At 41.4% G+C, this 26,289-nt stretch overlaps 1 protein-coding gene across 1 annotated transcript in view; it reads right to left on the bottom strand.

The window, feature by feature from the left end:
• TANC1 (tetratricopeptide repeat, ankyrin repeat and coiled-coil containing 1) overlaps nt 1-26,289 on the bottom strand; it is a 331,867-nt gene that overhangs the window by 232,058 nt on the left and 73,520 nt on the right. The window contains exon 3 of the mRNA XM_023730416.1: nt 10,512-10,609. The gene's annotated coding sequence lies outside the window, so the exon portion shown is untranslated. The remainder of the gene's footprint in view (nt 1-10,511; nt 10,610-26,289) is intronic.

Genomic DNA, 26,289 nt, shown 5'->3' with positions numbered 1-26,289 from the left:
TAAAACCAACATATGTATCACTGTCCTCTTACCTGAAATTTGTAGGGAAAACCATTCTTGGCCATAAACATTTGGTTGCAGTAACAGTCTTAAAGGGAATTGCCAAGAGGCCTGTAATAATGGTCACATGAAAATGGACAATGGCTTTATTTTTTAATTGACTCCAATAGCCCCAAAATGGAGGGCTGTTTTATCATCTAAGATCCAGTCCAGATGATAAAAGTCAAAGACAAATCATGCTAGGAAACAAAATCAAAATCTGTTGAGATTTTTTTTTCCTCCCTACATTAACAAATCCAGTTTCAAAACAAGATGAGAAAGACATAAAGCTGCCACCTAAAACAGGGATCTAACCTTTTTAGCGCCATGGACTGCCTCAGCAAACAGTACCCTCTTTTCAGAATAACGTTTTTCAATGATTTTAAGTAGGACATATAATTACAAAGAAAACTATACTTAAACATAAATATCAAAATATTCAAAAGGTAACTCAGATATAGTAATGTGCTCAATGCATAAATAACAAGATGGCATCATGTCTAATAACTATTGTAGTTTTTAAGCAGTGATGCACATAATATTTAAGCTATTTGCAACAATGCAATACTAAAATATCTATAATATTTTTTGTGACAAAGCCACAGTCAATGCTAATATTGCGTAGTTTGTTGCCTACATTCATGAAGGAAAGACTAACTTTTGGTTAGAGGTTACTGAAAATAAAGTTGTCGTTTTTTTCTCCATCCAAGTTCACAGATTCCCTTCCCCCAATTCCATACAATGACCCCAAGGATTAAGAACCCCTGATCCAGAGGATCAGAGTCAGACTCAACAGAACAATTACTGAGAATTTCCAAAAGCTCTGCTAATAGCTCAGGTACTTCTAGGGAAACAGCAGCACAGAGTTTTATATAACTCACAGAACTGGAGAAATTCAGAAAATTAAACGGTAATTTACTGATCGGCACACATTAGCAGGATCAGGTATTCCACATATAAACCACTCCTAGCAATTAAATGCCAAGTCCTATGATTAGTTCTCAGGTTAGTCTATAAAAGTTCTAATTAACAAGAAAGTCTGCCACCATCAAATTACTAATTCACCTACAATAACCAGGGCTTCAAACCAGTTCAAACCAATTCAGTCACGGCCGACAAAGCAAAACCAGAACAGACCCAAATTTTTACAATTTGGGTGATCTGGAACAGTAACTCGACCAGGAAAATTATGAGTTGAAGCCCTGTGAGACTCAGAAGAGGCACAGTGAGCCCTTTCAGGAGCCTAATGCGTGAGATCGGATTATTGGCAAGACTGTAGAGAGCGACACACATACAAACCAGCACTGGAGGCCGCCATCTTTGAGTGGTGCCCCGATGTTCCAACTCTGCTCAAAATCCAACAGGCAAGAGATCTGGTTGCTATGCAACATGTACACTGCCCTTGTTTTCTAAGAGGGAGAATTAGGCTTTTAGCAAAGCTTCAACCTATAATCTTCCTGTTCCAGTTATCGTTCTGGTTCACCCAATTTTTAAAAATTCAGGTCTGTTCCGGTTTTGCTTCCTTGGCCAGGGCTGAACTGGGAAGAACCGGTTCAAAGCCCTGACAATAACAGTGCATGGCATAGCAGGAGAAAGACCTCTGGAAATTTACAGTGTGACAATGTACAAAAAAAAGCAGAAAGCCAGGTTTAATAGCTGGGTTAAGTGTATTTAATATACACTGTTGCTCTCCTAACCCTTTCTAAAAGCATTTCAATTCTAGCAATTAAAGTCTTCTAATAAATTGGATTAGACTTCCTGGTGAGGAAACCCAACACTTGGCCTCGATGACCACCCTGCATCTTACAGTAAGGTCCTTCCCCAGCTGCATGCCCCTAATTCAGGGGATGCCCATATGAAGATAAGCATAACTGAGTCCAAAATACACAGAATTACATTGGGCCACTGCCAATTTCTCATGGATCCTGGGTAACTGAGAAGGTTTTTGTTTTCATGGTTAAGAACTACAACAGCAGCTGCAGGAGTGCATTACTTTTTCTAGACTAATAAAATGACCTAAGTCTGGCTCACTATTTCAGCTGCTGCAGCAGCCAAACTTCCCAAAAAGATGTAAGAGCTGGGATGGTAGCTCTAAACTAAATTTGAGGCATTCAAATCCAACCCAACAGCAAAAAAGAAAAAAACTTCAGCTAAGCTTTGAATTAGAGAATGATCCCTATGTGTGGAGATTACAAGTGTTATTTTTAGAAATCCTACAAAATTTTAACCAAGCATATGACACTGAACGAACTCAAACATACCAACAATCATGAAAACGGAGCAGGACCAGGCCAATTTTGCATTCTGTTATTCAAAAGGGCACCACGAATCTGAGCCCAACTCCATGGCAACTAACAAAGAAGTTCAAGCTTTATACTTGAAGGTATGTCACATGTCATGTATGAACATCTGAGTTCCCCACCCCCCCATTTATTTAAGACTCAGTGAACGGTTCAATTAACATCCTGAGTAATTCTACTGTGATGCCTTTGATCACTGATTCTGTCACCACTTCTCTTAACACATATAGACAGTATGAAACATAATTCAGCCCTAAGGAACAAAATCGGTACTGTGAAGCAGAGCAAGGAAACCATGACACCTGCATTTAATAAGATGCACATACGTATACACACAGATCACTCTTCTTTAAAAGGCAGGGAAGAGAGGGCAAGCTTCAGAAGCTAGTCTCCAAACTGAGAACTCCACGCAGCACAAAGTTACTTCCTAAGTGTAAGCGTGCAATCCAAATGCCTTCCTTTAAGGAAAAACAGCCCAGTTAGAACTCAGAGGAAAACACGAACACGTGTTTTTTAGATGACTTTGAATTAGCGACATGGATGTCAAACTGTTGTAGATATAATGAAGATGTTGCACAGATGTACTAAGTTTTCGTGGTCTTGGTGCAACATCATTCTGGCACAACAAAATATGTGCATCTGCAACAAAGCTGGATATAAAATAATTTTTTTTAATATCTGGTTATTTTAAAAAATCTGGTTCTTATTTTTATGCAGTACAACTTCCCAAGTCAACTCCCTTCTGCCTTCTCACAAACTGAATAAAGCCCACATTTCAATATACTAATAATTCATTGAAAACTTAATACCACATTAATCTCTAATTTAGACTTATATTATGACTTCTTATAATTATCTCCTCTTATCAATACTGTAAATCTGTTACAAACAGGTCTTTACTCCAAACAACCATAAAATGACAGCAGAGGTGGGGGCAGCATGCAATAATTACCCTGTGGCAGGCGCCATTAAGTATTTCACATACAGCATCTCCTTTAGGCCTCACAACACAGTAAGGGTAGGAACTATAATTATCCTCTTTTAACAGAGAAATTAAGACTTGGAGAATCTTAGCAGCCTGCCCCAGGTCACACCTTAGCTCACTCCACTTCTTCCGTTACAGGAAAAGCGCATACTAGAACCTTGCCTTGACACCCTAAGCCTTGGATTCCAAGAAGAAATGACCTACAAGAAGAAGCCTCTATTACACAGCATGGGGTCTAAAGATGGCTATAGGGAAACTCTAATGTTGTTCTGGTAACTTGGTTTTATTTATAACTATATCACCATGTATTCTAAATATTCATACTTACCCTTCTGAAAGGGAAACTGAAAAAGTCATAAATCTCAAACATACAATCCCACACCAGTCCATCCTTGGCACCCTTTTATCTGCACCACCTTCCTTGGAAACATGATCTGAAACCCACGCCTACACCTCCACACAGGTGACTCACTAATCCATTTTCTTTGTTGCTTTACCTGTGCTACAGTTATAATACTTTTTTTCCAACTTTCTGGCATCAATCTTGGCAACACAAACTCAACACGTCCAAGATAAAACTCATCTTCCTTTCCCCACATCTCCAAAACCCATCACCAGCCTGTGTTCCCCGTTTCTGCAGATAAGCACCACCTCCTCTTAGTCCACCATACTCAGAGCCTCTACACCTTTATAGCCTCCTCCCTGTCTGAAACAGCCAATCAGACTGCTAAATCTCACCAGCTCTATCCCCTCTTCACTTCTTCCCGCCACTCTGGAGAGGTCCACATTATACCTCTGCTGGACTACTTCAAAAGGCCAGTTAAAGTGCACACAATCACCTGCAGGGCTTGTTAAAACAGTGCTGGTCCCTGCCCCCAAGGTTTCCGATTCAGCAGGTCTCAGATGGAGCTGAGAATTTACATTTCTAACTATTCCCACATGTTGCTGATGCCACTAGAAGACACTCCTCCCTCCCTTTCCACTTCACACAAACCAAAATTTTTCCTAAAACTTTTCATCATGGACCAGCTTAACCCTTTTTAAATAGGAAAATTTGCTGTTGTTGTTGTATCACAGAAGGAAACACTGCCCCGTCCTGCACCATTTTCATTGTTGCTAGTATGTCCGAGTCCATTTGAGGCCTCCAATAAGTAGGTGTGAACAGTAAACAGCTACCATTTACCTAGGAGCTACCATGCGCTTTAGGTATATTGCTTCTGAAAAACACATGGCGTTGCCCTAAACTTACAGAAAACCAAGACTCAGGGTAAACAACTTCTAAAATCCAGTGACTAACTGGTTTTACATATTCATTAAAACAGACCCTCTCCTTAGACAAATTTTACAACCACAATATGATGGAAAGGAAAGAGCTGTGAAGGAAAAAAGGAAAAAAAAAGGAACATTTCCTCCCCAGAAGAAGGCAAAAGGAGACACAGAAACAAAATATAGAACTATCTCTGTGTCATGACTTAGGGTTCATTTTGGTTGGCACAAAACATGTTCAAATTCATTCTTCCAAGATGAACTTAACAGAATAAAGAAACCTTCCATATAAAGTAAGTAGAATCTTAACTATGAACCAGCTGGTTTTTGTAGATCATTTATTTTTATCCTGTTCTTTCTTTTTTAATTGTACTGAGTTTTTGGTGAAAGTTTACACAGTAAATTAGGTTCCGATTTGACAATTTCTATACAAATTGTTCATGACATTAGTTACCTTTTTCACAACGTGTCAGCATTCTCTTTAATTGCGTTCTGGTTGTTCCGTTTCCAGTACCCCCGTTTCCCTGCCCCCTTATCTTCTCATCTTTGCTTAGAGGATATGTTGACCTTTTGGTCTCATATAGATTCTTTTTTTTTTTTTTTTTTTTTAGTAGAGCACCATACTTATGGGTAATACCCTTTATTTTGTGTGCCATTCTGTTATTTCGCTAAAAGGTGATCTCAGGGGATAGTTTCAGTTCAAGGTTTAAAGAGTATCTCAGGGTGATAGTCTCAGGGAGTCCTCTGGTCTCAACTGGTCCAGTAAGTCTGGACTTTTTAAGAATTTGAATTCTGTTCCATGTTTTTCTTCCCTTCTATCAGTGTCCATCTATTGGGGCCCTGATCAAAACGGTCTGTAGTGGTAGCCGGGTACCATCTAGTTATTCTGAGCTCAACGTAGAAAGGCCATGGCTCGCGTAGGCTACTACCCCTGTAGACTAGTTTCTTCTGAGACTTGGCTTCCTTCTTATCTGTTCTAGAATAGTTATATTCAGAATAACAAAAATTATATCTGTGTATACTATTCTAATTAACAAGGTCTTTACTTGGTTGAGCCTTTTCTGCCCTTATTATTACCTGCAGGTGAAAGATTCAATGAGCATGAACATCCAAAATCCAAAAGATTTATATTTTCACACAATGTCATTTATAAACAAGAGAGGCTCATCTAAGCTGGTCAATTATCAACTTCCACAACCAAACAGAATTTTTCAAAAATGCCCCTGAAATTTAAAGCACTTTCCCATCCGAATCTCATAAAAATCCTCATGAAGATAAACACCATGATCCCACTATCCTTATCTCAGTCCACACAGTAAAATACAGCTAATAAAAGAACAGGGCTTGTTCCTAGATGAAGCCACAGAAGATGCCAATCACGGACTTTCCACCAAGAATCACTTCTTTAGCATCTACCATGTAAGAAAATAATCATCAAATATTTGAATTAAGACCCAGTTCCTTTCCTCAGCAAGTCAACCTACTTGACAGAAGACTAAAATAACGCTGCAGCATTACGGGACTGAATAAAGTAGCGTGACACCAAATGTAAAAGCTTTGGCATCAGAGAGACCAACTCGTAGGTTTAAATCCCAAAATCCTGTGCACTTTACTTGCCCTGTGACCATGGGCATGTACTTAATCTCTCTGAACCGTAGACTCCTCAAACTTGTAGCAATAATATACCTCAAAATAGTTGTGAAAATTAGAAATATAGGAAAAGTGCCTAGAGTTATGCCTAGCATGAAATGTGTATTACATAAATGGTTTTCTTTCATATTATACCTGTAGGCCCAACTACAAATTATAAAGTCCACAATAACTGTTAGTGGAATAGCTTTTAAATCTGCCTTTCTTTTTTTATTTAGGATATTAAAATTTCAGGACTTAATGGCCAACTAAAAATATGACGCTGACGGAGGAAGGGGTTAAGATGACTCTCGAATTTCTGGCTCGAGTGGCAGGGTTGAGTACAGTGCCACAGAACAAGTGCGAAAAGGAAGCAGAAGCATGGGGGTAAGGACTTTGCTAGGGTGGGGAAAGACTGCGGTTTGGGTATCCGTAGTAAGCTAAGAGGGAGTCATCCAAGTAGAAATGTCCAAAGGCTCATTTAAAATGAATGTGAACTCAGAAATGTGGGGGGTCATTAATGTGTGGATGGTGGCTGAAGCCACTGAAGTACTGAGGTACCCCAAAGAGGCTAAGCAGATAAAACCACCAAGGATAAAACCCCAGGGAACTTGAACATTTAAGAGGCAGATGCAGCAGGATCTAGGAGATGAATGAAGACAAAGAAAAGAAGCCAAAATTGGTGCAAAGGAACTGGGAGAAGAAAGTTTCAAATGAGAGGTGGTCAGCAGTATCAAGTGCTACAGAAAAGCCCCATCAAGGACTGAATATTGACCACAGGCCTCAACTATCAAAGGTTATTTGTGATCTCAACAAGAGCTGTTTCTGTGTTGTTGAAGCAACGGAAACCAGGTGATAGGTCATCGCTCAGTTTCCTCCCACACTCTAAAACTCTGATTTCAAAACAGAAACCCACCATTCTCCATCAAAACCCATCTAATTAATAAAAGATCAAACAGCAAAGAGTTGAAAGGTTTTCTTTCAGGGAAAGTGAATTTGCAAAAAGAGAGACATAGTTAAACATTACAAAAACTATTTAACAAGATCTTTACTATTAAGCCCCTATCTACTTCCTAAAGTTTGTCCCAGGAAAGGAGAAAAGAAAAACTAGCTAATTCTCTTCACAAAAAAACTGGAAGGAGGAAAATGTAAAATTTACTAACCAGATTTCCTGTCAAATAAATCTCTAAGAGCAATATACGTAAATTGCTATTTCAGTGTTACTTTGAGAAATGCGTTACCACAGGTCTAAAGACTCTCATTTCAACATGCAAATCCCTGCGTACTTTGTAAAATTCCATTTAAGTAGGTGCCCACCTGGATTTCTAAATAAGCCTAAACTCTTGTTTAATTTAGCAAATTGTTCTTTGATGTCATTTTCCTCATTCTTTGTATACTTACAACCGTAGAAAACGTTGTCCAAGGCAATTTTAAGTTATAAAATCTTCTGTGATACATATTATAGCACAGCAAGGGAATGTTTGGCTTGGCTATAGAAACTGGTTAAACTAGTTAGTAGAGTTCAAAAAAATTCCCTGAAACATCTGTTCAGGGTAAGAAAGTTTTTTGTTTTTTGTTTCACCCTATTCCACGTACAAATACTTTTCACAAAGTTACCAAAAAACCCAAAACCATTGCCCATCAAAAGTCAATTCCGACTCATATGACCTTAAAGGACAGAGTTGAACAGTCCCATAGGGTTTCCAAGCCTGTAAATCTTTACGGAAGCAGACTGCCACATCCTTCTTCCATGGAGTGGCCGGTGGGTTCAAACTGCCAACCTTTCAGTTAGTAGCAGAACACTTTAACCACTGTGCCACCAGGCCTCCTTTTCAAATATTAACCAGAATTAAAAAAAAAAAAAAAAAAAAAGCCAGTTGCCATCAAGTTGACCCACCTCATAAAGACCCCGTGTGTGTCAGAATAGAGTTTTCAATGGCTGATTTTTTGGAAGTAGATCACCAAAGCCTTTCTTCCAAGGCACCTCCAGGTGGACTCAAACCTCCAAACTTTCAGTTAGCACCCAAGTGCCTTAATTATTTGTACCACCCAGGGACTCCATAACTAGAATTAAAAAAAGAAAAAAACAAACCTGTTGCCATTGAGTCGATTCCAACTCATAGCGAGTAGAACTATATGACAGAGTAGAACTGACCCATAGGGTTTCCAAGGACCAGCTGGTGGATTCGAACTGCCGACCTTTCTGTTAGTAGCCTAAGCTCTTCTATATGTACAGTCACCCATATACAGCAAAAGATTTGAATATTCTGGAACTCTGAATTCCCATAAGAATACTACTTACTCTTTGTAAGCATTACTGAATCTACGCAGATGATTTCTTCTGATCTTCTGGTCACTACTTTTATGTCTCCTTCAAACTATCATGTGTGGCTATCAGTCTTTACTAGGGATAAATGACATCACCTCTTGAGCTTTTTTAAAAAATATATACCTAAGAGGGACTTCCCCACTCCACCCTCACCAGAAATTCTAGTTCAGCAGACCTGGGGTAAGTCCCAGGATCCTAAGTTTTTAAAGCCTCACTGGAAAGTCTGATGTGCACACCCCCACCATGGCCCTGTTGAGAAGCTTTGCCTTTTGGAGGATCCCTTCACATTCCAGGGGCAATGTGGTCACTCTGTTTCTCAAGAATGATCAAGCGGTGGAGGGAGGGGTGACTGCACAATATGAAAGTGGCTGGCAAATCACACGGACAGATGGCAGAGTGTACTGGCACGTCCCACGGAGATCCAAGAACTCACAGACGTTTGCAAGCAGCTTTAGCCATGACCCCCATCTACTATGGAGGAGCATTTCCAACACCCACAGAGAAAGAATCTAGGGCAGAATCTTTGGCACCACCAATCAACCATCCTGTCTCGGACCTACTGGGGATTCCTGCTCTGTACCTCAAATGTAAGCAGCTGAGCGTAAATAACAAGAGTCCTCCAAGCTATGCTTACTAAAGATCATATCACAGACTCAGTTCTCAGCCGATTTGCTCTCTTAAAGGAGAGAAGGGAATATTTGAGTCCTACTACATGCTAACATTAGAGATACCCCTGTTCCCCACTGCCATGGAGTTAATTCCGACTCATGGCGACCCTACAGGACAGAACAGAACTGCCCCATAGGGTTTCCAAGGCTGAAATCTTTATGGAAGTAGATTGCCACATCTTTCTCCCGTGGCGCGGCCGGTGTGTTTGAACCCAAGTGCTTAACCACTGCACCCACCAGGGCTCCTATACATTAGAGACACGGAATGTAAATAAGCTGAACAGAACAAAAACGTTACCCATTAGGAGTCTCCAGCCTCACCAAACCCCTTAAAGTAGGTATTTTGTTTTGCAATTTACAGTTAAAAGACCATAGTATGGAAATCACAGCCCAGAGAAGTTTAGCAACTTTCTTCAAGTTTCTTAAGTCTCATGCACAGCTAGAAAATCCTCCTTGAAACATCTCAGACTTGGGAGATGAGGCAAAGATAACTCAGAACAAGTTAACAGGATGGTCTAGAAAAATGTAGGCGAAAAGAACCTGAAACCAGCTTTAATTAACATAATCCCAATAAGCCAATCTACGAATCAGAGGGAAGAAGGCTGTGAACGTTTCCTTATGTGTTTGTCTCCTGGTAGCCAGAAGGCTGTTTGGAATTAAAGTTTACAGAGTTTTTCACCGGGGATCGGGGGTAGGAGAATGACAATGATAAAGAATAGAAAGCCAGTCTGACTTTATTTAAAAGGCTAGCTTTCTGAAAATTTTGTATCAGCTATAAAAAACCCGTTGCCACAGAGTCAATTCCGACTAACAGCGACCCTATAAGACAGAGCAGAACTGCCCTCATAGGGGTTTCCAAGCGGTGGCTGGTGGATTTGAACTGCCAACCTTTTGGTTAGCAGCCGAGCTCTCAACCACTGTGTCACCGGGGATTTGTATCAACTACATTTCTATGCAAATTGTAGACTAAGATATTAAGCTGTAAGTCAATATATATCAAATGTTTTCTGTGGAAAAGTATTGTGCTACACACTTTAAGAGACCAAAAAAAACCCTAAAATGGACATACTGTAATAAAATTTGAAAAGCTTTTAAGAGACTGTACTAAAGTATCCACATTATTAATGATGTTATCTGAAAGAGTGCTTTAACATAGTAACTAAGAGAGTGACTTAAAAAAATAATTCTTAAATTTCTTTTGAAAAACCAATTTACTTTCAGAGACCTCAGAACTGTCAGAAAATAACGTATCTTGGAAAACCTGGTCTGTCAGAATACTCCTGAGTCTTGCTCACCTCGCCTCACCCCAGCTTCCACTTGCTTGCAACAGAGAGCAGCTGTCCCACTTAGAGGGCACCAGGAAACTTCCTCCGGGCAAGCTGACCACAGAAAACTGGAAAACAGAAAGCTTGTGAGTACACTCACTACCAGGCAAGAAGCACAGAGATTCTGTAAAACCACCTGTGGCCTCCCTGAAACCCTGAAAGCACAGTGATGGAGAGAAAAGAGACATATGCATATACATGCTCTTAACAGTGGCAAAAACACATGACCCATCTGCAAACCCAGGGTAGCTCATTCCTACTTCTGATACTCTCTGCCCACAATGACAGGAGACATGGAATGACAGCCCCTTGTCCTGAGCAAAGTACTGAAGTGTCAGGTCTGCTTCCACTCTGAGATTTTTCTCTTCAAGTGATGCTAACAGATTTGCAGCTCAACACACAATGAAAAGGTTTTAAAGCGTTCAGACAATCCACCAAGAGCCTCTCTAAAACCTTCAAGACAACTAAGTTATCCAGAGCACCTCCCTCCCATCTTTCTGCCTCACTCCTACAGGTTCCAGTCCTGCGCCCAGCTCCCTACACTACTCACCATTTCCGAATACACTGCCTATTTTCACACCTTAGCCTGCCTGTTCCCTAATCCTGAAACACCTCTCTCCCTCTATGGAAATTAGTCATCCTCCAGGCACAGCTCAAATATAACCTGCAGGCCCCCCTTCCCACCCTTCCTCGGCATTCCAAACACCTTGCTGCCAACCTATGTTTCAGCATTGACTTCATTCTGCTTTCACCTCTTCTAACGAGTTTCTCAAGGGCTAGTCTTAATTCCCACCGCCACCCTCCGGCTCACATCACAGGCAGAGGCACACAGTGTGTGTTTGTTGATTGAAGGATCCCCAAAAGAAGTTTCCCATGACTAACTCAGAGTATATTTCCCTGGGAAATATTCTTTTTACTGCTACACCTGTCCTGGAAAATGTTCTTCTTCAAGGGTGCTAGCCTTGCTCAAATACACCAAAAAACTAGGCTCTCGCCCAAGCCAATCCTCTGGAAGCAATGCTGCCAGGCTTCATTGCCAAAAAGAGGAACTGAACTGTGTGCAGTCACGTTTCAGCTAACAAAACCATGTTGGCAGGGCAGGGGGGTCCTAACAGGTTTGTGCATGCAGAGGCTGAGTGGAGGCCTTTCTTCCCCGTTAAGTCTGTTTAATGAGGACATGCCCCCCTTACCTAGGACTTCAAAGATGAGAACAGAGTGCAAGACGTTTTCTCTTGGAGAAAACCAGGGACAAATGCTGGGGACAGGTTCAGTCTTCCCCAACTTCAGAAACAGTTTAGATTCCATTCATGCAGAACGCACTGGATAAATGTAGATAGGCCAGGTGGTCACTCTCGTGTCAACTGTTGAATGTTTCCTCAAAAAGGACCCAGGTCGTGTTCTGCCACAGCTTGAAAATGCTGCCAAGGATCCTGAGCACAGGTTTCTTCAGGGCTTCCAACATCAGGTTCGCACCCCCGTTGATAATTTGCATTTATAACAAGGCACCAGGCAATGATAATGCTGCTGGTTAGGTAGTCGGGACCATTTCTGAGAACCACTAGTAGAGCGGCAGTTCTCAAAATTTATTACACATAAGAATCACCTGAGGATCTTGTTAAACTGTAGATTCTGCTTCAATCTGATCCTCAGGTGATTCTTATGTATAATAAATTTTGAGACCACCACTCTACTGATGGTTCTCAGAATTGGAATCCCTAACAAGGTACATTAGCATCGCCTGGTACCTTGTTAGAACTGCAAGTTCTCAGCAGGGGGTGAGAACCAGAACAAACAAGTTCCAAGTCCTGCTTTACTTCACTAGGTTCCTGACCTCTCGGGTGTGAGGTCACCAGTCCTGCATTCACTGCAGGACAGCACCACCTGGTGAACAGAAGCTCCAATATCTGCGCCTTCCTCCCATTACTAACTCATAAACGGGATCACCTGCCTCCTTACAGCGGGCTCTGGCCACCAGGAAGGGAATCCATCTCTCAGCTGCTGCCAAGTATGTTAGCCAATCCTCCTTTTGTAAAGCACACCTCACTCAAAAAAGCAGGCTTCTCACTTCTTACAACCACAACCGACCATGGTAAACGAATATCCATCACAGTTCACAACATGCCAGTTGTCAGGCAGACTCTCTGCCCAGAGCACACCCGGACATGTCTGCACCCTTAAAATTAGATCTGTGATAGGTTATGTGCACACATACATTTTCTCTGGCCCCTTCCCCATCTAAAGCATTTGTTATAACACTTCTGTAGGGCAGGAGAAAAAAGTCCTGTATGACTTTAAGACTACAAAGGCACCACCATAAATTACAGAGTGACAGAGTTCCAAGGCAAGGTAGCTTTCTGCGAGAAGAAGGACCGACCCTACAGCCTGTTTTTGTGGTGACGAGATCACAGGGTTCTGAGTCCGAATTTGGTCCTACATGGGTTTTACGGGCCACATTCAGTAATTACAGAAAGGAAAAAGGTAGGTCAAAGAGACCAAAGGAACTCTGAATGGTGTTTGAGAAGTTACCTATAACTAGTAACATTACCCACCAGAATCAGAGAACTAAGCCTCAAGTTTTAATTTTTTTAATCTTTTAGGATCAATTTTAGATCCTCAAAGAAAAGAAAAAATCATGGAAATTTTTACTAACTTCTTTCAGCAATCCTCCTCCTTCAAAGGTCTTTTAAATACACAACCCAAAATTTAGGCTCAAGAAAAGTTCTGAAAAGCAAGCAATATGCCACAAAATATACTCATGTAAAATGGTGAAAAAATACACTTACAGGAGTAACTTTTTTTTCTTTTTAAAATTTCTTTTATTGTACTTTAGATGAAGGTTTACAGAATAGTTTCTCACTGAACAGTCAGTACACATATTGTTTTATGACATTGGTTAACAACCCCATGACATGTCAACACTCTCCCTTCTCAACCTTGGAGGACCTTTTTTTCTTTTTTTTGGTGAAAATATACATAGCCAAAGTTACATCATTTTCAAAGTTTCTACATGTACAATTCAGTGACATCAGTTACATTCTTCCAATTGTGCTGCTATTCTCACTATCCTTTTCCAAATTATTCCATCACCGTTATGTTCAACTCACTGTCCCCTAGGCTTCCCATCAAACCTTTTGAGTTGCTGTTGTCAATTTGATCTCACATATTTTTTTTTGTACTTTAGATGAAAGTTTACAGAATAGTTTCTCATTAAACAGTACACATATTGCCTTATGACAATGGTTAACAACCCCACGACATGTCAACACTGCCCCTTCTCAACCTTGAGTTCCCTCTTCACCAGCTTTCCTGTCCCCTCCTGCCTACTAGTTCTTGTCCCTGGACTGCTGTGCCTCATTAGTCCTGTTTTGCTTTATGCGGCTGTGCAATCCCCGGCTGAATGGTGAACCTCCGGAGTGACTTCACCACTGAGCTAAAAGGGTGTCCAAGGGCCATACTCTCGGGGTTTCACCAGTCTCTGTCAGTCCAGTAAGTCTGGTCTTTTTTTGTGAGTTAGAATTTTGTTCTACATCCTTCTTATAGGAGTAACTTTTAATGTAACCTAAAACACTAGAGTTTAGACACTAGCTGAATGACAACCTTCAACTGCTCAGCTTTTTATGTTCAAATCTAATTTCCAATGTCATTGTTGTTAGGTGTTACATGTACAAAAGAACAGAACGCTGCCTGGTCCTGTGTCATCCTCACAATTGTTGCTATGCTTGAGCCCACTGTTGCAGCCACTGTGTCAATCCATCTCGTTGAGGGTCTTCCTCTTTTTTGCTGACCCTCTACGAAGCATGATGTCCTTCTTCAGGGACTGGTCCCTTCTGATAACATGTCCAAAGTACGGGAGACAAAGTCTTGCCATCCTCACTTATTAGGGGTGTTTTGGCTGTACTTCCAAGACAGATTTGTTCTTTATTCTGGCAGTCCATAGTACACTCAATATTCTTCACCAACACCACAATTCAAAGTCATCAATTCTTCTTTGGTCTTCCCATGCATCTAAGGCGATTGAAAATATCATGGTACACCTTAGTCCTCAAAGTGACTTCTTTGCTTTTTAACCCTTTAAAGAGGTATTTTAGAGATTTGCCCAATGCAATGTGTCATTTGATTTCTTGACAGCTGCTTCCATGGGTGTTGATTGTGGATCCAAGTAAAATGAAATCCTTGACAATTTCATTCTTGTCTCCGTTTATCATGATGATGCTTACTGGTCCACTTGTGAGGATTTTTGTTTTCTTTAGGTTGAGGTGTAATCCATACTGAAGGCTGTAATCTTTGATTTTCGTCAGTAAATGCTTCAAGTCCTCTTGCTTTCAGCAAGCAGGGTCATGTCATCTGCATATCTCAGGTTGTTAATGACTCTTCCTCCAATCCTGATGCCCAATTCTTCTTCATGTAGTCCAGCTTCTCGGATTATTTGCTCAGCATACAGACTGAATATGTATGGTGAAGAGATACAACCCTGAAGCGCACCTTTCCTAATTTTAAACCATGCAGTATCCCCTTGTTTTGTTCAAACAACTGCCTCTTGGTACATCTTCCTCGTGAGCACAATTAAGTGTTCTGGAACTCCCAATTCTTCACAATGTTATCCATAACTTGTTACGACCCACACAGTTGAATAAAATTTGCATAGTAAATAAAACACAGGTAAACATATTTCTGGTATTCCCTGCTTACAAGCAACATCTATCTGACATCAGCAATTATATTCCTCCTTCCACATCCTCTTTTGAATCTGGCTTGAACTTCTGGCAGTCAACTGTTAATGTACTGCTACAACTGTTTTTGAATTATCTTCAGCAAAATTTTACTTGCATGTAATATTAATGATATTGTTTGATAATTTCTGCATTCTGTTGAATCATCTTTCTTCGTAATGGGCACAAATATGCATCTCTTCCAGTCAGTTGGCCAGGTAGCTATATTTCAAATTGCTTGGCATAGACAAATGAGTGCTTCCAGTGTTGAATCCATTTGTTGAAACAACTCAATTGGTATTACGTCAATTCCTGGAGCCTTGTTTTTCTGCCAGTGCCTTCAGTGCTATCAGTTCTTGATCATATGCTACCTCCTGAAACGGCTGAACGTCAAGCAATTCTTTTTGGTACAATGACTGTGTATTCCTTCCATCTTCTTTTGATGCTTCTTGTGTCGTTCAATATTTTGCCCATAGAATCTTTCAGCAACTCGAGACTTGAAATTTTTCTTCAGTTCTTTCAGTTTGAGATGCCAAGCGTGTTCTTCCCTTTTGGTTTTCTAACTCCAGGTTTTTGCACATGTCGATGTATTACTTTACTTTGTCTTCTCGAGCCACCCTTTGAAATCTTCTGTTTAGCTCTTTTACTTCATTTCTTCCATTTGCTTTAGCTACTCTACATTTAAGGGCAAGTTTCAGAGTCTCTCCTGATATCCATTTTGGTATTTTATTTCTTCCTGTGTTTTTAATGATCTTTTGCTTTCTTCATTTATGATGTCCTTGATGTCATCCCACAATTTGTCTGGTCTTTGGTCACTAGTGTTCAGTGCGTCAAATCTATTCTCGAGATGGTCTCTAAATTCAGGTGGGATATACTCAAGGTTGTACTTTGGCTCTCATGGACATGTTTTAATTTTCTTCAGCTTCAACCTGAACTTGCATATGAGCAACTGATGGTGTGTTCTGCAGTTGGCCCCTGGCCTTGCTCTGACTGATGATATCGAGCTTCTTGATAGTCTCTTTCTACAGATGTAGTCAATTTGATTCCTGTGTATTCCACCTGGCGAGGTCCACATGTATAGTCGCCTTTTATGTTGTTGAAAAAATGAATTTCCAGTGCACAGTTGTTTGTCTTGCAAAATCCTATCATGCAATCTCCAGCATTGTTTCAATCACTAAGGCCATATTTTCCAGCTACTGATCCTTCTTTTTTTTCCAACTTTCGCATTCCAATCACCAGTAATTGTCACTGCATCTTGATTGCATGTTTCATCAATTACAGACTGCAGAAGTTGGTAATAATCTTCAATTTCTTCATCTTTGGCCTTAGTGGTTGGTGCGTAAATTTGAATAACAGTCACATTAACTGGCCTTCCTTGTTGGCTATGGATGTTATCCTATCACTGATAGCATTGTGCTTCAGGATAGATCTTGAAATGTTATTTTTGACAATGAATGTGACACCTTTCCTCTTAATTTGTCATTCCCAGCATAGTAGACCATAGGATCATCCAATTCAAAATGGCCAATACCAGTCCATTTTAGCTCACTAATGCCTAGGATATCAATCTTTATGCGTTCTGTTTCATTTTTGATGACTTCAAATTTTCCAAGATTCATACTTCATACATTCCATGTTCTGATTATTAACGGATGTTTGCAGCTGTCTCTTCTCATTAGGAGTCATGCCACATTAGCCAATGAAGGTCTTGAAAGCTTTACTCTATCCACATTCATTAAAGTCGACTCTACTTGGAGGAGGCAGTGCTTCCCCAGTTGTATTCTGAGTGCCTTCCAACCTGAAGGGCTTATCTTCCAGCACTATATCAGACAACGTTCCACTGCTATTCATACAGTTTTCACTGGCCAATTTTTTTTTTTTTTTAATAAGTAGATTGCCAGGTCCTTCTTCCTAGTCTGTCTTAGTCTGGAAGCTTCACTGAAACCTGTCCACCATGGGTGACCCTGCTAATATTGGAAATAATGGTGGCATAGCTTCCAGCATCACAGCGACACATAAGCCACCACATTATGACAAACTGACCAACAAGCCCCTAAAAAAAACTTAAAATGCTTCTGAGGAAAATTATTAGGGCATAACCTTCTGGTCATTACCTTTTTTCAAGGATGAACAGAGACATCAAAGTTGTTTATCCAGTGGAAGTAAGTATTCATTTAAATTATTTTCCTCTCTCTCAAATATCCCCTAAAAACCTGGTTTGGGGCCTCCTTAAACCACAAAACAATGACTAGCATGTGTGTTTGTGGGCCACACCATATCACTGTCAACTCCATGTGACAGTCCAAATTCTCTGGCTGTACAGAATCTGTAGCATCGAACACTGCTCGACTTGAATGTGAGGCCCAGAGAGGTTAAACAATGTGATGAAAGCCACTCAGGCAGAGAAGGTTCAACTCTCAACACACCACATTAGTGAGTTCATGATAAGGCTCAAGTCATATTCAACTGCAACAACAGAGTGGAAAACAATAAAATAGAAATCCTACAGCAAATAAAGCTCTTGTTTTTGTTTGCTTTCATTTTAAATGCTGGTACTTAATAGAAAGCAGACTTAAACAGAAAAGACAGGGAGAACTTTGCAGGGCTTTGACATGCATTCAGGACTTGAGTGGCAAAAAAACAAAAAAACAAATCCATTGCCATCGAGTTGATGGTGACTCATAGCAACCCTATAGTACAGAGTAGAACTGTCCCATAGGGTTTCCAAGGAGCGCCTGGTGGATTTGAACTGCCAACCTTTTGGTTAGCAGTCGAATTCTTAACCACTACACCACCAGAGTTTCCAAAAGTCACTATTTCCATTTAAAATCTTGTGGCTTCCTTTTTCCGTGAGATATATCTACTGCTGGTTCTGTTAACCTATCAACTGCAATGGGGTGCTTTTCAATCCCGCCCATGAGAATGTCCTAGAGAGCTTTAAAATATTTTGATGCCTAGAACAATTAGAATAGAAACTCAGGGGATTTAAATCTGACCAGCTGATTCTAACATGTAGCCACTATCACTGAACTACCAGGATCCAGAGAGTGTTTTCCTTTTTCCTTTTGGTAGGGTGTGTACTGCATACCTCAAAAAAAAGGGGTGGGGGCGGTTTAACCAATGCCATGAAACAATATGTGTACTGACTGTTTAATGAGAAACTATTTGTTCTGTAAACCTTCACCTAAAGTACAATAAAAAAAATTTTTTTAAAGGGGGGGGTTTTATTGTGTGATCTCACTTATATGAAATACCTAGAATAGGCACATGCATAGAGACCAAAATTTATTAGTAGTTACCAGGAGTGGGTGAAAGGAGAAATGGGAAGGTATTGCATAAGGGGTACTGAGTTGCTGATAAGGGTGATGAAAAAAGTTGGAAGCGGACAATGGTAATGTTGCACAATACGGTGAATGTCACTCAATAGTACACATAAAAATGGTTAAAATGGCAAATATTTTGTTATATATTTCACCACAATAAAATTTAAAAAGAGGTGGGGGACACACAGATGGACAAGGGGAAAGAGTTGGAGGAAGCTGAGTGAATAACTGGAAGGTGATGAACACTGGGTTGGGTGAGAGGTGTAGCCTGGAAGCGCACACTCCCACCAGGAAGAAGAAAGGAGTAGGGACAAACCAGATCATTCCCCAAGTGAACCCTGAACGACATCTGCCAACAACAGTTTGGTTGCTTTGGCAGGTGGAGGCAGGAGCAAGAGGTCGCAATTCAAAGCTCATCTGTAAAGGACATTCCTAAGTCAAGTTTTTATTGTTTAAGAAGTGATTATAATATGTTGGTTTTCATATGTGAAGAATCTACTGCACCAACTGCATTTTCCACTGTGATTTCTCCTGGTTCTTTCAGTAGCATTACTGACAGTTTGTTTTCACTGATGATCCGTATTTTCGTGCTCTCCAAATCTGACAACGCACACACTGGTAACAGGAGTTACAGTTACTGCCTGGAGTTACAGTACCCAAAGAACAGAGCTTTCCTTGGTATAAAACCAGCTGGTTCATATAAGGGCTGAACCTGAACTTGATTTCATTATCATCATGACGTTCTCAGCTGTGAACATGTCTGGACAATAAAGAACTTGGGTGCAGGGTGATGATTGCAGGGGCACAGGCTGCAGCTGAGGAGCTAATTCTGCTCTCACTCCCTTTTCCCTTAATTCTGAGAGCTACCTGCTCTCTACCTGTCCTTCTGTAATAGAGTAATAAGTATCAGGCTGGCCAGCATGGCTATCTCATTCCCAACGTCTGTCTCTCATGGGGAACTAGTCATCTTTGTATTGTCCCACTCCTCCATCCTTCACCAATGTTTCCCAAAGTGTGTCCTGCAGGCCATCTGCTTTAGTAGGACCTAAGGGGGTTCTGGGCATCAGTCCAGGCCACAGGGTCCCATAATATCTGGACACAGCCCAATAGCCACATTTTAATCAACCACACAGACACAAAAGTCTGTCAGCAAGTCACAAACCCTTCATCAATTACTCTTGTGAAATGGGTTCATCAAATGTGCCACTACCCCCCCTCCATAACCTCTGCCACTTCCTTAACTAGAATTTCATCAACTCAGCCTACCCCGTGGTCCCCTGACCTGGTCTCTCCAGATTTACAATGTACAGCCGCTTCCTCAAACACCACTTTGATCCCAGCACTCCCAACTCAAAGTTCCTGACTCATATCACTCTTCTCCAAACTCACACCCAGTGCAAACTTCTCCACTCTTTCAATGTAGGGTTTGGGTCTATGCTGAGTTAAAAGCAACAGTATTTCCAGGTTCAAAAAAGTAATTCTCAGCTTTGTTCCAAACTCATTCTTGAATATGCCACATAAACTCTAAGACTTGTTCATTTACAAGCAAGGTAAAATAACCTACCAGGATAATGAAACCTGTCTAGTTAGGTCCAGGCGGTCAGGACGTCCAGGCCTGGCCTCTTATTTCCAGCTTCTATATCTCTCCTCCTTCTCCATCAGCTGAAGCCTCCTGACCACCCCCCTTCCCCTTCCCTTGCTGGCTCAATCCAGTGGGAATTTCTAGAATAAAGATTGAAACAGCTCTGGCCTGGCACTGAAGGAGTCCTGGTGGCACAGTGGTTAAAAGGATCGACTGCTAACCGAAAGGTTGGCAATTCAAAACAACCAGCAGCTCCGTGGGAGAAAGATGTGGCAATCTGCTTCTGCAGAGACTTACAGTCTTGGAAACCCTACGGGGTCGCTATGAGTCGGAACTGACTCGGCAGCACTGGGTTTGGTTTTGGTTGGCCTAGCACTGAGACACAGATCTAAGTCGCTCTTGCTGCATAAGGAGCCATGACCTTGTATCTAAATAACTCAGTTTCTCTCTCCTGCATTCCACAAGCTAACTCACCCTCTAGCTCAGTTCTGGTAACTGTGCCTGAGACCCTCCCTCGATAATCAGCTAGTCCCTGGGGGCTGAGGCACTGCCCTGCTCTTGGCATCTTCCCAGGGACTGGAGGTCTACCCTGAACCCACATGACTGGGGCGGGGGAGGAGGGTGCCCCTATCAGGTTACTCTGATGCCTGAGCTACAGTAGACCATCATCTATCTGCCAGGTAACTATCCCTGAAGAACCCTGCTCTTTCTTCCGGACACAATGGACTTCCTCCCAGCTGCTGTTCTCCATCCCTGGGTGGGGAGTTCCAGGACCCAATGCCTTGTCCTTGTCTGGATGCAGTGAACCAGGCCTTTTGAGGAAATGACTCAGATCACAAAAAGCTGAGGGCCCACTGGCTAGAACACAAATAAGTCATGAGATCTGGATCATACCCTATCAAAAATGTCGAAAAATCAAAAATCCCAACCACAAAACATCAACAAAAAAGAGAAAACAGGATACATCTTTTCCCTGAGAAAATCCCATGTTTTGCTGCCCTCAAGCCGACGCATTCGTATTCACTCGTTCTCAGATGAAACCTGAGGAAAATCAGAGAAATGGCTGTAACTGTGTCTTGCCTGGGTGGAGGAGGCACCAAAGAGGGCCTCTTACAAACCACTTCAAAGCTAACACCCACAGTTACTGAAATTATAAATAAGAAAATAATTAAATAGCTCTTTTCTCCTAGGAACTGAATTTATCTTCTAAACTCCCATTTGAAAAGCTAAATTTAAATGTGAATTTGTATCAATATCCTTTAAAAACCAGACAACATTAAAAACTCTAGCTGGGTCAACTGTCCTGCACTTCAGAATAACATGAAAAACAGTAACCTTCATTTTCTGGACAAAGCTCATTTTTGCAATACCTATCATTTTCTACAGAATTCTACCATTTTCTGCTTTCTACCACAATTTTGTAGAAAGACTATTTTCCTCCTTGGCTTTATAACTTTGCTTTTTGACCGAGTTAAGAATCCAGAAAATTCCAACCTTGCAAATTTTTTCACTCTTGGGAAGGAATAATACACAGTCACTTAAAAACCAAAAGCAGTGTCAACACTTTCTCAATGACACAGCTGCTGTGAGTAACCAGTGAGTAAACTTCTATGGGAAAATATTCCCTTTTCTCCAAAAATATTCTCAAAGTTATTGGTGACATGGTCAAAAGTAGTAAAGCAAGAAGTACTAAGTACCTATGATAAAGCTCTCAGGAGAGGCTGCCTAACTCTAGACAAAGAGAGACAACTCTAACTCTAGAATAACTCCCAAGACTATCACCCTAAGATACCCTTTTAACCTGGAACTGAGCCACTCCAGGAGGTCACCTTTCAGCCAAATAATAAATTGGCCTAAAAAACAGTAATACCCATGACGAACGTGCTCCTTCAAACAATCAACTATACATTATCAAATGGTCAACATTTACGCAAAAGTAAAGATGAAAAAGCAAGGAGGGGCAGGGAAACTGGATGAATGAAACAGAAAAGGCAGGGTGGAAATGCTGAGTACTGGCACATTGTAGGGACTGTAACCAATGTCACAGAACTATGTGTGTATGAACTGTTGAATGGGAATCTAATTTGCTGTGTAAACTTTCACCTAAAACACACAAAAATATTAAAAAAATAATAAAACAAAAAGTTTGGTGGTTCAAACTCACCCAAAGGTGCCTTGAAGACAGGCCTGGTGATCCGCTTCCAAATGGTCACAGTCTTGAAAACTCTATGGAGCACAGTTCTACTCTGCATACAAGGGTTTGCCATGAGTTGGAATCAACTCCATGGCAACTCTCAACAAAAACTCAAAAAACAGGGTTAACAGGCTCAGAAATTCAGATTACTCTGGCTTTAAAGTTCCTGTCTCTTCTACTGCACCATATTTTAACGATTAGAGTGCAACAATAGGAGGAATGGAGAGGGAACAGGAAACCAAAGAAGGCTGAAGCAGTCAAGGAAAATATCATAAAGAAGGGCAACTTAGGCCAGACCCTGGAGGGTCAAGCTGAGCCTGTGAGGGACTGAACCAAGCCTGGCATCTGAGTAAGGACTGTGTTGGTCAAAGCAAAGAAAGACATGCTAGGGAATAGCTTTCAAAGGTTGGAGGGGTAATATTATGCAGAATGAACTTCACACTTCCAACTTATGAACCAAATAAACTAGAACTCACTGCCATGGAATCGATTCCGACTCATAGCAACCCTATAAGTGGAGGCAAAACCAAAGGAACTGGTCAAAGTATCCTAAGCCATTTATAATCTAGCCCTCAGAACGTGAGTTGTCTCTGGATTTCAGAAAAGGCCTTGCTATATACAAAGCAATATAAAAAGGCATAAGGCAGAGCCCTCCATTGGGACCAGTCTGAATTAAAATGATTAGAAATAAGACCAGATAAATTATACAACATTTCCGAAGAAAGGGAAAAAAATATGGTACTAGAGTAAAGCCCCAGTTATCCAACATCCCTGAAACAGTAGGTATGATAAGTAAATGAATCTTTTAGATAATGAAACCATTCTTTTAAATATAAAACATGTGTTGATAGGTGAAATCTACATATGGACTCAGTGTTGAATGATATTAAGTAATTATAATTATCCCTATTTTGCTGTGTGATAAATATTGAATGATATTAGGTAATTATAACTATCCCTATTTTGTTGTGTGATAAACGTTTTATTAGTTAGAGAGGCATGCAGAAATTTTTACAAGTGAAATTACATAATGTACAAAATGTGATTTAAAATGCTCCAAACACAAATAACAATGCAGGTTAATAAAACAAAATTGGCAAGGCGGGGCCAAGATGACGGAGTAGTCAGACACTTCCTGTGGTCTCTCTTACAACAAAGACCTGAAAACACAAGTGAATTGATTATATATGACAATCTAGGAGCCCTGAATATCAAAAACAAAGTTGAGGAATCGGACTGAGTGGCAAGGGGAGGGAGAGACAGCTCAGAAGCAGCAAGGAGTTGCCAGAGCTGACCTGGCCAGCAACGGCACCCTGCAGGCTGGATCGACTGGCGCAAGCAGTGAGGCAAGCAGTGGCGCTCAGGACACGTTTTCAACATCAGAAGAGACCAAGCGGTGGAGAGTCTGCTCAAGCCTCCAGAACCAGTGAGAAATGGTGCTCAGTTGGTGAAAGGTAAGTACAAGTGTCTAACCTTCCACAAGGATCAAAAAAAAAATCCCTTTTGGGAAGCACCTCTCTACCATTTACCTGCCCCCTTCCTGCTCTGCTTTGAGTCCCAGTCCAGCTACAGTGATTGCTGCACTCCCTGGGCCGGAAATAGGACCCGTCGCATGCCCTGAGCCATTCTCCTGGCTTTAGAGAGGGAACAAATTAACAAAAAGGAAAAATAATCTGCCGGCTCCCCTAAGGTGGGAAACCAGGGCAGGCACAGCCCTTTGACTAGGCACAGGCATAAGGGGTCCATGGACTCTGAATACCTTTCACTCCTGCACAGACCTGTGTGGGTCCATTTCAACAGCACAGGCCCTCATTAGCACAGTATAACAGGGTATATACCTAAAGTCTATTTTCACCTTTTCACCTATGTCTGCTATAAGAGGGAGTGGCAGATTTGTGACCTTTGACATCGCTCTGCCCATTAAGCAGGGTCCTCACCTACCCACATCAGGGGCCTGAGGACTGGTGGTTTGACCCACTCCACTGAGTCACCCGTGACAGGGGTCCAAGAATAAGTGGTGACTCCCAGTCCTTATAGCCAACAGCATTGGGTACCCCTAGTCCAGCTACAAAACCCACTTACCTATGCTCTCTAGGAAACTGGGACATGCCTTCCACTGAGAGACTCAGGGGCAGCAGTCAGCCCCCTGCCTTGATCAGTGCATGACCCCTGCTGCAGCCAGATACTTGTGCCTACCCCAATCACCCCTGCCTATCTAGGACTGTAGGTGAGAGCCTGCACCACACACTCAGTGACCAACGACCTGGACACCTGAGCTGAATCCACACAAGAAAAGTAAATGGACTCCTTGGCTCACATACCTAGTAGCAGCTCTAGCCACTTGGAGACAATAATCAAACTCGCTCACATGACCAGCCTATTTGAGTATATCAAAACAAAACAAAACAAGAAACTAGGACACATTAAGCAAACATAAAATAAATAAATATAATAACTTATTGATGGCTTGGAGACAACAGTCGATATCAAATCACATAAAGAGGTAGACCATGACGGCTTAGCAAGCTCCCAAAACAAAGAATCAAGAAATCTTCTGCATGAAGAGAACTTCTTGGAATTAACGGAGGTAGAATTCAAAAGACTAATATACAGAACTCTTCAAGAGATCAGGAAGGAGATGACACAAAACACAGAACAAGCCAAGGAACACACAGACAAAGCAATAGAGGAACTTAAGAAGACTAGAGAAGAGCATAATGACAAATTTAACAGGCTGCAAGAATCCATAGAGATGGCGAACAGAAATCCAAAAGATTAACAATAAAATTTCAGAATTAGACAACTCAATAGAAAGTCACAGGAGTCGAATTGAGGCAATGGAAGTAAGAATTAGTGAGACTGAAGATTAAGCACTTGACACCAACTTATTTGAGGAAAAATCAGATAAAAGAATTTCAAAAAATGAAGAAACCCTAAGAATTACGTGGGACTCTATCAAGAGGAATAACCTATGAGTGACTGAAGTACCAGAAGAGGGGGGGATAACAGAAAATACAAAGAGAATTGTTGAAGATTTGTTGGCAGAAAACTTCCCTGATACGACTTCTGGGCAACATGGCACTATAGTCAGAAGCACCACGCCATCCCTCAGCAGCAAAGATCAGAAAAACTAAGTCAAACAGAGTCACACATCAGTCCTGCAACCATAAGCATCAAATGAAGAGATAAAGAACTCAGCCAAGGGCCGAATGGAGTAAGAAACTGACCGAGAACAGAGAGCAAGGAGAGATACATGCAGAGGTTCCCTATAGGCTACTGCAGCACAGATCTGCCATCTTGGACTCCTATTGGAGATCAGTGAATGGGGAGTATGAGAAAGCAGCTTCACGGAGCTTCCAACAGGAGACAGAACAAAAGGTAACCAGTGATATATGCCTTCCCACCACCACCCTTCTTCACCCCCACTCGGCCTCCTCTGCTTCCTGCGGCCACAGTGTCTTGGCTGGGCAGTACCTACTTCACCCTGGTGTCACCTGGATTCCACCCACCCACAGGGGCAGGCTCCCTGACTGTCATTTGTTGGCTGCTGGTGTTGCTTTTTTCCAATTCTTCAGACTTCTTCCTTACCTCTCACTACCTCCCCCTCCTTTTTCTCAAACATCTGGCTCCGTGTACCAACTGTGCTTCTTCCTGAAAGGCTGCAAAACACTGCTCAACTGTGAAACTGCTTCCTGGCCCATGCCTCCACGCTGGTGGGACCCTCAGGGCTTTTTTTCTGTTTTTTTGCTCTGATTTGTTCTGTTTTGATTTCTTTGTTTGCTTGGTTTCTATTTCTTTTCTCAGCTTGGAAGCCCCTTCTAGCTGGGCAGTACTGTGTAGCTTGGAAGCTACTCCCTTACTCTGCCCGGATGCAAAGGGAAATCCCTGGGGGTATTTCTTTTCTTTTCTTTTCTTTTTTTTTTTTTTTTCTTTTTGGTTT

This window comes from Trichechus manatus, unplaced genomic scaffold (assembly GCF_000243295.1).
Source record: "Trichechus manatus latirostris isolate Lorelei unplaced genomic scaffold, TriManLat1.0 scaffold00036, whole genome shotgun sequence".
Lineage (NCBI taxonomy): Eukaryota > Metazoa > Chordata > Mammalia > Sirenia > Trichechidae > Trichechus > Trichechus manatus.
Note: the sequence above shows the minus strand (reverse complement) of the source record. Positions and strands in the feature narration are given on the sequence as shown.